General features: G+C 46.5%; 1 long non-coding RNA gene across 1 annotated transcript; it reads left to right on the top strand.

Moving 5' to 3' along the window:
• The first annotated feature begins 3311 nt into the window (after nucleotides 1-3311).
• Nucleotides 3312-4859, top strand: LOC120670674. Its single transcript, XR_005673291.1, has 2 exons — nucleotides 3312-3555; nucleotides 4686-4859. It is a non-coding gene; the product is annotated as an uncharacterized LOC120670674 (long non-coding RNA).
• Nucleotides 4860-12070: the final 7211 nt, after the last annotated feature.

Genomic DNA, 12070 nt, shown 5'->3' with positions numbered 1-12070 from the left:
CGCATCACGTACCTGGCTGAAGGCGACGCTACCAAGTTTTTCCACCTTCAGGCCTGTCATAGGAGTCGCAAAAATTATATACACAACCTTTGCACGTCTGATGCTATCCTCTCTAAGGACGATGAGATGGCGGAAGCTGTTTTCGGTCATTTTAATGCTATCCTGGGCACAAGAGGTAACCGGTCGGTCCACATCAATCTGGACCAGCTAGATTTAAAAACTCTTCAGGATTCATAGCTGGACCAGTGCTTTACCGAAGACGAGATCTGGCAGGCGATCGCGGACATGCCTTCAGACAAGGCGCCAGGGCCCGATGGGTTCACGGGTTTATTCTATAAAACAGCCTGGCCGATCGTCAAAGGAGACATTTTAAGAGCGTTTCATGCTCTGTGGTCGCTTGATGGACGTAGTTTCTACCTCGTGAATCAGGCCTGTATGGTACTACTCCCCAAGAAGCTTGCACCGTCAGGTATAGGCGAGTACCGGCCTATCAGCCTCATCCACAGCTTCGCCAAACTATTGGCAAGGTGCTTGCACGCCGCTTGGGCCCTCACATGCAAGAACTGGTAAAACATAATCAGAGCGCTTTCATCCAATCAAGGCTCATTCATGAGAATTACAGGGCGGTTCAATTAAGTGCCAAATTGCTACACCGTGCAAAAATCCCAAGTGCACTTATCAAGGTGGATATTGCTAAGGCTTTCGATACGGTAAATTGGTGTTTCCTCTTGGGTCTGCTGCAACATCTCGGCTTCTCGAGACGTTGGATCGATTGGATTGCTCTCCTCCTCTCCTCGGCAAGCACGAGGGTCATCCTAAATGGATCGTTGGGTAGAAGGATTTGTCATGCAAGGGGCCTACGCAGGGAGATCCCTTGTCCCCCCTCCTGTTTGTCATTGTCATGGAAACATTAAATGCCTTAATCAAGCTTGCTGACAACTTGGGTTTTCTAAGGTCGCTACACTGCAAGATGAAGGAGAGGGTATTCTTGTATGCTGACGATGTGGTGGTCTTCCTCGCGGCAAATCAGCAAGACCTCACAATGCTAAAAACAATTCTGGATATTTTTACGGGAGCTTCGGGGCTAAAGACCAACATGTCAAAATGTTTGGTGTCTCCTATCCGCTGCAATCTGGAGTCCACGGTGATGTTACTCACTCACTTCCCAGCAAAAATCGAGCCCTTCCCTATATGCTATTTAGGCATACCCTTGGGTTTAAAGTGTCTCACGAAGGATGATCTTCAACCTTTGGTGGACAAAGTTGCAAATCGTCTTCAAACCTGGAAGGCCAGGTTCTTAACCAAGGCCGGTCGAGCTGTGCTAATCAAGAGCACGCTTTCTGCCATTCCCACACATACCGCCCTTGCTATCAATCTTTCTCCCTGGGTGATCAAGTGCATTGACAATTGTAGAAGAAATTTTCTGTGGAAAGGGAGTGGCGATACGAAAGGGGGTCACTGCTTGCTAGCTTGGCCATGGGTATGCAGACCGCTACAGCTCGGAGGTTTAGGAATTATTGATTTGCAAAAATTTGGTTACGCCCTGCGGATGCGTTGGCTGTGGCTAAGGAGGACTGACGACCAGAGGCCTTGGCTTGAGCTTCCTGACAAGGTTGAACACATTGTGGAGGCAATGTTTCAGGCCTCAATTTATGTTGAGCTTGGAGATGGTCGTAAGGCGTTGTTCTGGTCGGACCGCTGGTTGCAGGGCCAATCTTTGCTTGATCTGGCACCCTGCTTATGTAAGGTTGTTGCCACTCGCGTCAAACAGCAACGGACGGTCGCGGAGGCTTTGCACAACGATCAGTGGATTTCTGATATTTCAGGGGCGCTCACCGTGCAGGTTCTGTTGGATTACCTCCAAATTTGGGACCGTGTCAAACAGATCCAGCTCCTCCAGGATCAACCGGACAAGATTTGCTGGCGATGGACGGCGGACAGGGTATTTTCCACCAAATCGGCTTATTTGGCTTTCTTCATCGGTCAGCATCCGGTGGAGGGGGCCAAACTGCTTCGCAAAGCCCGAGCCCCGGCAAAGTGCAAATTTTTCATTTGGCTCGTCCTCCACGACAGATGCTGGACTGCTGCTCGGTGCAAGAGGCATGGTCTGCAAGATGACGACGTCTGCGCGCTCTGTGATCAATCTTCTGAAACCGTCGATCACCTTCTACTTTCATGCCCTTTCTCTCGAGAGGTCTGGTTCCAGGTTATGCGCAGGATTGGCCATGAAGGGGTGCTTCAGTAGTTTCAGTCCAATCGTTTCCTGGACTGGTGGTCTCGCGCCCGGAGACTAATACCGAAATCTGGACGCCGTGGCTTTGATTCGTTAGTGGTCCTAATCTCTTGGCTTCTGTGGAAAGAGAGGAACGATAGAACTTTTGATCGTCAGGTGCGAACGTTCCAGGAAGTCGTAGCTCGTGTTTATGATGAGATCACAGTGTGGTCTCAGGCAGGTTTTAGGCAGTTAGAAACTCTGTTTTCTCCGCCAGTAGCCCCATCCGGTCGCGAAATTCGGACAGGGTAATAGAGTCGTGTGAACTATAAATCATAGGACCGCTGTCCAATCTCTGGATACCGATCCTTTTTGTAATTTTTTCCTAATCTCTTCTTAATGAAAAACATGCCCAGGTACGGTCGCGAAAAAAAAAGTGATGAGGCAAGGGCCAGGAAGCTCAAGAGAAAGGACAAGAGTAGGACAGTGGCCAGGAGCACTGACGACCTCAGAGTTCCTAGAGGAGCCATATCCTAGAGCAAGGCGGCCGTCAGGACCTCCTCATTTTCTGGGAGTGGTAGATGTGTGGACGAGACTTTGAGTTGTGATTTCTCATGGTTGCGCATATGTTCATATATAGATAGTCTGCCGCTATATTAAAATAGGAAAAATAAGGACGGGATAAGTACTGTAGAAAGCTATGGCCACGACTTGTCTCCCGCGATTGACTGATTGCTTTGAGTAGTAGGAACAAAGTAGTAGTCAAGGCTTGTGAGAATGACGTGAATGGAATGCTTTTTCAAAGCGTGAACGAATCAAGAACCGGGTACAAGAGCTATTGTGGACTTTGACTGGTGACCGCCATTATTATTGCTTATGCCGGCCGTAAGAAATTTTAAGGTCATTCAGGCACGTGCATTATTTTACTTTGACTGTTCTTTGCTGTAAGTGGGCATTATATCATTGGAGATGACAACACAGACTTGACCCGTGCAACTGTGCAAGAGATGGCGAGCTGACTGACCGGATGCAGCTTCCTCCGCATATCCTATTAAAAGACCAGTCCACAGTTTGATCGAAAACTCCTGTATAGGTGAGCTTTTGTGTAGATGCTGTGGAGCGCTATTATTTAGGCACGCCCAGTCTGCCATGCCAAGTGCTCGCTTTGGTTGCTAACTTGTGCCCTCTCCAGCTCGCCGGACCACACCGCAGAACAGCAATAATGTCACCAAACACATGCGTTTGCCTGATGATTGTCGTCCTCAGCTTATTGGTCCTTGTCATCAGCAGCAGCCTTACTGCAGGTAGCGAGGGCGGAGCACGGGCATCTTGCGGCGTTAATGGTAAGTACTGAATACTCTCCTGATCCGGTGATACCTTGAGCTAGCGAGGGAAAAAGGGAATGATTTATTTTTCAGATTCTTTCTGCGAAAAAAAAATCTAACCAACTTAGCTATCTTGATTCACATTTTGTTTAGGAAAAACTGAGACTGCAAATTCCCTATCTGCTGTCCACTTCGCCTGTAAGGCTGCAACACTATCTGAGATTTCACAAAATTGCTGGAGGCAAAATAAAAGATTTATTTAAAGATGAAACATGTTTCTATCTATCTACTCCATCCGTCCCCAAATATAAGGTGTTCTGGAGTTTTCAGGACATATTATGGCTGTATAGAAAAGACTCTACTACCCCTAATTATTAAGCATTGGGACTCTATTTGGGTAATTAAATATGTGCTAATTAAAGTGGCATGCCCTTTCCCATACACCTCCCCTACATGTCTGCATGCACGTCTTTCTATTTGGAAAGACCCGGAAACAATGCACAATTAAGATGGTTTGGTCCACTCTCAACCAATGATGCCTTACATTTTAGTACAAAATTTGAACTCTAGAATGCCCTATATTTCAAGACAGAGGGAGTATATCTATATATACTATAAAAGTTAAAATAATTGAAACTCTTATTTTCTCACTAAAATTAGACCCACGGTACCCCTCACGGAGGTCCCACTTGTCAGGCCAAAAGGTTTGACGAAAAGAGGTGGAGACCCTTTTTTGATAAAAGGAAAATATTTCTATCGAAATGCTAATACTTTTTACACCAGCAATTTGCTATACCCACCTCTTGTACCCGCGTATTATTTTACTTTGGCGCACACTTTACTTTTCTTTGCACATGCATTCACCCATAATTCGTGTCATTATTTGTTTTGGAAGGATAATAATTGACATCATTGTTTTATGGAAGGAAAAAAAAGATGTGTATTATTTTTGAAAGGAAAATAAATAACATCTTTGCTTGATGTAAGATAAATTAAATAGTCTGTGGCACGTACATCTTCACTAGTTACTTCAAACCCATGAATAATTTTCTTACAGTTAACTATTGTAGGAATATCTTGGTTTTTCTCTTATGGTCTTTCCTTTTTATCTGCGGTGTATAATCGTTGACCTTCATTCCAAATTGCAGATCCGAACAACCCCTGTCCAAGATCGTGCGGTCCGTTCTCACCTTCTTGTCATTAGCACCTGAGAGCCTGGGAGCTCATCCTGATTCTACAAAATGCATAAAATTTGCGAATATTATCTGGTTTCCTTTGTGCTCATCCTAATTCTACACATTTGAAAGAGATTGCAGTTTCCATGTCCGTAGACTTGAATAAATCAAGTAGGCTATGTTTCTTTGTAAGGATCGGGTGCTCTAACCTAAGAGGGGGAGGGGGTGAATTAGACACTCTAAAAAATTTAGACCTATGGCTCCAATTAGTTTGCACAAAATTTAAACTAAATAAGCTATCTAGATGTGCAACTATGGTTGTTCTAGTGTGAAACCCCTATCCCAAAAGAGTTTTAGCAACCTATAGCTTTTTCCTATCAAGAAACTACTCTATGAAAGTAAAAGCATACAAATTGCTAGTATGAAATGCGGAACCTTAATGAGCGGGATAGGAGATAGCAAACTCTTGACGCGGGTGTTTATCCCGTGGTTCGGTTAGCCACAAAGGCACACGTACATCCACGTTGTTGTAGCACTCACTAAGAGTATTGCTACTCGGCCACCAAGTCTCTTCCGTGAACACAATCACGGTCACTTTGGCCTCGGGTTCCACTAAGGAGCTTCTCCATAAAGGATGGGGGTCTCCACGTCCCCCGCACAAAGTGTCGTCGCCGCTCCACACCAAGTCGGAGGGTCGATGACGTTGTCGGCGAGCTTCAAAGCTCCAAGGGGCCGGCGTACCAAGCTCTTGTTTTGGTTCACTAAAGAACCACAGCACAAAGCCTCAAGGCCTTGCAATCTCACTCACTAAGAGCTAATGTAGCACTCATATTTTACAAGGCTAGTGCTAAAGGCTAAGGATATGATCAATGAGCTCTTGTATGGCTTGGAGATGATCTTGGGTGTGTGTGTGACTTCTAGCAACTCCTTCAAGCTTCAAATGGCCGGGGGATGCCATATATATAGGCCACCAACTCGAGCTAGCCGTTTAGCCAGTTTCTGCGTTGGCATCGGAACTTCCGGTGCAGGGGCGTCGGAACTTCCGGTCACTCACAGGCTGAAACTAGCCGTTGGCTTCTCTAACGCTTCTGCAGCTGAGTTGGCCACCACCGGTTTAACCGATGACTTAGTGTCGGTTCAACCGGTGCCTCTTGATTTTCATGTAGCCGTTGCCCTTGCTGACGTCAATGCTCCGACGCCTCGCTCTGACGCACCACCGGTTCAACCGGTGCTGAAGGCTTGGCTGCTGCACGTTTGACAACGTCTCTAGAACACAATACATCCAATGCACCGATGTCTCTCTTGAAGCCGTCGGTTCAACCGGTGCTTCACTTCTTTCTTCACTTGATCTACAGAGACGCTCAGTCTTGTGCCAAAGCCAGGGCGTCGGAACTTCCGACGACCATCGGATGCACCGATGCTACTGGTTTCTGCAGAACTCGTCCAATTCAGCGTTTCTTTGAGTTCTTTCTTCGTGTTTTGCTTTGCATGGCCTTTTTACTTCATCCCTGGGATCTAGAAATGTTCACTTAACCAAAGCATTAGTCCCATTGATTGCGTTGTCATTCGATCACCAAAATCGCAAGAAATGGCATAAATGGTGCCATGTTCGTTACATTCTTGTAATAGGAATTAGTATATCAAGGACTTTTGGTCAAATTTCATACATACGGTGCATTTGTTTGAAGGATTAGTCCATCCGAGTCCTATCGCTTCCGTTTCTCATAATGTCGCCGGCCACTTTTCTAATTGATGGCTTGGATGAATAAAACGGGTTGTCTTTTGTCCGTGGGACACCCATAAAGACTGAACTTTAGAACTTGTACGAGGCACACTTTGCTCATTGAATTGGCTGTCTTTTGTTGTACCCTATTGATAACAATGTAACTCTGCTAAAAGGATACTACAATTCTAGCCAATTTATTATTGGACAGCGGAACATATTATTATATTTAATTTTAATAAGAAGTCACTGGATTTACTAATCTACCTCAACACTGTTTTACCTGTACCATACCCGACTCCAATCGGTTGTCTCTCATTCCGTCTTCTTCAACCTTGGCGGACCGTAGGCATGCTCCCAGCCCCCTCCCGTCCGTGTCCGAGCATGCCCCGTGCCCATGCTAGCTAAGCCGCCTTCCAACTCCTCCCATGCGTCCGTACTCGCCTCGTGGATAAGCCCCTTCCTCGCCGTCAAGGACTCAGGCTGCCATGCATTATGGGTAGGGAAAATGGTCCCATTAGATTATAATTATGATTTGGTGATTGAGTGATAGTATAGTCATACTAATAAGTTTGTGAGCGTATAATTATAGTTTTTTTTATCCTATGAATGAAGTCCGGATCATAGCAAATAGTACCCAAAATAAGTGATCTAAATCATAGCAAGTGCAAAGTCATGGCAAAAATTTAGAGAGAATATTTTTAAGGTGTTCAAATGAACGGAAAAGAAGTCTAAAATACCAGATGAATCTTAGGGCATCCAAATAAACGGAAAACAAGTCTAAAGTACCGGATGAACCAATACTACCACTTGAACAAGCAGTGGATCAATATGTAAAGATAAAGGCAAAATTCAGGTAGTACCGGAGGATTGGGTACCTTCACCTTCTATGGTTTGGAGCAGCGGACTAACAAAAGATTGTTATGGAAAGATGATGTTTTCTCCATAAGGATTTCTCAGAGATGTCTTAGGGTCTGTTTGGCAAAGCTTTGACTCTTCCAAAAATAGCTCCGGCTCTAGCTTCTCTGGTGGAGCGGCTTCTCTGATTGAGCTGAAGCCGTTTCGAAAAAATATTTAGCAAAATGACTTCATCTAGCTGGTAAAATACAGAGAAAGTATGAAATGACCACAATACCCATCTTTTTTATTTCTCATTCTTATTTATTTTTCTTTCTTCCCTTCTCTCCCCTTATCCTTTCTCCCTTCTCCCCTGATTCGCATCCTCCGCCGGCTTTCCTCCCCGCCCGGTCTCCTGCCGCCGCACAGCCGTGCCGGGGCCACAGGCTTCCGCCGCCGGCCTCCCGCCCCACCACGCCTCGGGGCCACGGGCTTCCGCCGCTGCCGCCTCCGCCGTGGCTCGCCGCCGTCGGACTCCTGCCCTGCCGTGCCTCGGGGTCACGGGCTCCCGCCTCCGCCGTGGCTCGCCGCCACCGGCCTCTCGCCCTACCCCGCCATGGGGCCACGGGCTCCCGCCTCCGCCGTGGCCCGCTGCCGCCCGGCCTCCCGCCCCGCCGCGCCATGGGCCACGGGCTCCCGCCCAGCCCACAGCCGCACCATGGGCCACAGGCTCCTGCCTAGCCGGTTGTTGCGAGGAGGCGCAGCGCGCGAAGGCGTGGGGCAAAGGTGGCAGGTGTCTCACGGAGCCGGCCGGAGCCGTGCGGAGCCACGTTTTTGTGGCTCCTCCTCCATGGAATCGCTCCAGAGAGCATGATTCTTGGGGCTTCAGCGCCGGAGCCATGTCCCTCCACCCCATTTGGGAGGGCTCCAGCTGGAGCCGGAGCTGCAGCCCTCCCAAAGATGGCTTTAATAGGCACCAGATGAACTAACAGACTGCCAGATAAAGTACCGAATGATCCCACAGCTAGAGGAGTGAGCATATGTACCGGTCAAGAACCTCTGTACCGGGTGCCCGAATGGTACCAATTGCTCGGTACTAAATGAGACGTCATTTATTTAGTATCGACCCAAATGCTCAGTATTAAATGAGATGTAATTTTGGAGAGAGAGAGAGTCATGGTATGACATTAAGTTTTATTTTGTGGGGGAATGGATGGATATATTTGCTATCTTCCAATATAGAAGTATAGCATATGAGTGGATGTGTACGTGATCTTGATCATGAGAGTATGAAATGAATCTCACTAAGGGTCATAACAATTTGATAAAGCTCAATGAGAAAACATGCTGCATATGTGGAAAGGCTTTTCAAACTTAATCACTTATGGCTCAGGTTTGGAGGAATCACACCTTGCAGGTAATTTCCCCCAAGATCGATGATCTGGAGGCGAGAACAGGAGGACAGTGTGTCCGGAATCGCACCATTGAGATGGTTGGAACTGAGGTTAAGGTACTGCAGCCTATTTAGTTGACCAAGCTGACGAGGGATTGGACCACTAAGCTGGTTATTTGGGAAGTGGATTCTTGCGAGGAAAGTAAGGTTGGCAATACAAGCAGGTATTTGGCCATTGAACTCAAACGACCCGAGGTCCAGCGCAACAACGCGAGATGTGCGCCTCTTGCTGCATCTAACACCAGCCCAACTGCAAAACTGAAGAGAATCATTCTTCCACGAGGCTAGCTGCCCGGCAGTGTCGGAGTGATGGGCCTTGAGGAAAAGGAGGGTCTGGAGATCATTATTAGGTGGTGTTCTAGTATCAAGTGATGAGGCAAGGACAAGGAAGCTCAAGAGAAATGACAACATATGTTACATAGATGTGTGGATGAGACTTTGAGTTTTGATTTCTCATGCTTGCGCATATGTTACATATATGTATATGTAAGGAACATGGTCCCATTAGACCATAATTTGTAATTTTTGTGATTGAGCGACAATATGATCATAGGACTAACAAGTACAAGTGAATGATATTAGATCCCAAGAATGAAGTACAAAGCCCAAGCAAAACAACAAATGAAGAAAGAACCCAAAGAAGTGTTGAATTAGATGAGTTCTGTATAAAATAGGGCACCGTTTAAACCTACGCTAAGGCGTCGTTTTAAACTACGATAGCATCGATGTATTGGTCTTACCATTGTCCAGAGAGCATATCAAGCAGTGAGGGACAAAGCTTTCAGCATCGTTTTAAACTACACTAGCGTCGATGCAACTCAGCATTGCAACTACGTTCAAGAGAAGAAATTCCTTTAGCACCGTTTAAAACTACACTAGGCGTCGTTTTAAACTACGCTAGCGTCGGTGCATCAGAGTTGGAATGACAGGAGAGAGAAGCCTTCAGCACCGTTTAAAACAACGCTAGGCGTCGTTTTAAACTTTGCTAGTGTCGGTGCAATTCAGGATTGCTACTACGCTCAAGAAAAAAGGCTGTTAGGGTCCAACGGCTAGTATGGGTTTAGAGTGACCGGTTAAACCGACGGTGGTGACCATTTTAACCGGTGATTTGCGCAGAAAAAGCCCCAACAGCTAGTAATGGCTATATGGCGCCCTCTAGCCTATATAAGAGCCTCACCCCGGGTGTTTTGTGCTTGCTGGAGTTGTGCTTGCTTAGTGATCACATCTTTAGTCCTTAGCACATCCTTGAGAGTGTTAGTTCTAGGTTAGCTCATGAGAGAGTGCAGGAGCAAGGTGTTGTACCTTGTATGCTATGCTTGAGAGCAACTCAAGCTTGTATCTTGGTGCGCCGACCCCTTAGAGGTTTGGAGGCTCGCCAGCTATGTCTTTGACCCTCTAGCTTGGTGTGGAGCGGCGTCGACGGTTTTGTGCGGGGGACGTGGAGACCCCCATCCTTCGTAGATAAGCCCCTTAGTGCAAAGCGGGATCAAGGTGACTGGGAACTTGGTGTGAGCCTTTGTGGCCTAGCCTTCGTGACAAGTCAATGTGTCCCCGGAAGAGATTTGGTGGCCAAGAAACGATACTCTTGATTGAGTGCTTCAACAACGTGGACTAGGGGTGGTTTAGTACCTACCGATACTACGGGATACATCCTTGTGTCAAGAGTTCGCTTTCCTTCATCCCCTCTTTACGTTTCTGCATTTCATACTTGCAACTTGCGTGCCTTTACATTCTTAGTGTAATATCTTGCTAGGATTGGCTATAAGTTGCATAACTTTTTTGGGATGAGGGTTTCACACTAGAAGAACCGTAGTTACACATCTAGATAGCTTGTTTTAATTTAAGTTTATGTGCAAACTAGTTGGACCATAGGTTAAATTTTTAAGTTGCCGTGTCTAATTCATCTTGTCCCCCTCTTAAGTTAGGAGCACCCAATTCCTTTCGATATATAAAAGGGTATGGTCACTTGTATCCGTGATTGACTGACTGCTTAGAATAGTAGGAGTAGGAACAAAGCAAAGCAAGGCTGAGCCACCAGCGACCAGCCACCGCTCCTTTTCTCCTTTGGTCTCGTCTAGACGCCTATCTTTGCTTTAGTTGGCCATGTACACGCACCACTGCCAGCGACCAGACAATAGATATCATAACAAATATCAAATGAGAAAAAGGGGAAAATGGCAGAATAATTCAGAAAACAAGAATCAGAGAGCCGTCAACATACATATGTGTTGACACCTAAAATTGGCACAAGTCAATGTTTGCTGAACAATTTGGATAAACCGGTCAGACCGGTCATATTAACCGGTCAGACGGATCTAGGTAAAATTATCAAATCACCAATTGGACTACACCATTGTGTTGATCTCGTCGAGATGATCGAAATACATATATAGAACATCTAATTTGGATTCCGGATGAGGAAGTTATGCCTCTAGGAAGACCTGCACCCAGTCTGACCGGTCAAACCAGTCCAGGGGCGGTCAAACCGGTTGGTGGACTGGTCAGACCGGTTCGAATAGCCCAATCTAAGTTAGGAGTTATATTTTGACATGTGATATGTAAGTGTTTCGACTCCTAATGGGTACAGACCTCCCAACCTATAAATATAAAGGGCTATGACCGATTGATACACATCCAATCGGATCAAACAATCATGTATCTACTTTTTTACCTTCCAAACCCTAAAACTCTCTTCCAACCTCTCTATGTTGTTCATCTGTAATCTCCATGACCATCGATGGCGTCATAAGGCTTGCTGGTCAACCTAGGGCACGTTCGGCGATATTCATGCCCTGACAGGGTCCCTCCCGGGCGAGAGCTTCGACGACATTTGCTAGTTTGCTCGTAAACTAGTCGTTCTTCATCACGTAAGCGTGTTGGTTATCCTTTGCTAGTTTGCTCGTAAACCTTGCTATGTAAGCGTGATAGTCATCCTTTGAGAGACTGATTTCGGCGAAACCCTAGAAAACCGGTCTGACCTGTTTGCTCAACCGGTCCGACCGGTCTGCGCAGCCTCGCTGCCCTTCGGTCCGTTTGCGACCCGCACGCTCGAGTGCTCTCATGTGTTGATCAAAATTTGTGTCAACATATTTTGGCGACTCTGCTGGGGAAGAAAGATCTGATTGCTCAAACCGTTCTATCAAGCCCTAGTCAATTACTAAATTGATCTACTATTTGAATTCGCCATTATTGTCGCATCCGGTCGTTGTGGACCATTGTATCTATTATTTTGACTCAAGTTGCAGGCGGGCAGGCTCTTGGTCAATGCGGCCTAGCTGCAAACTTCTGGTGGCCCAGTACTTGGCAGGCTACCTAGGCCCGCGGACAAGACACGAGACCCACGAG

Source organism: Panicum virgatum, chromosome 4N (genome assembly GCF_016808335.1).
Source record: "Panicum virgatum strain AP13 chromosome 4N, P.virgatum_v5, whole genome shotgun sequence".
NCBI classification, from domain to species: Eukaryota; Viridiplantae; Streptophyta; class Magnoliopsida; order Poales; family Poaceae; genus Panicum; species Panicum virgatum.
This window is presented reverse-complemented; position numbering and strand designations above follow the sequence as displayed.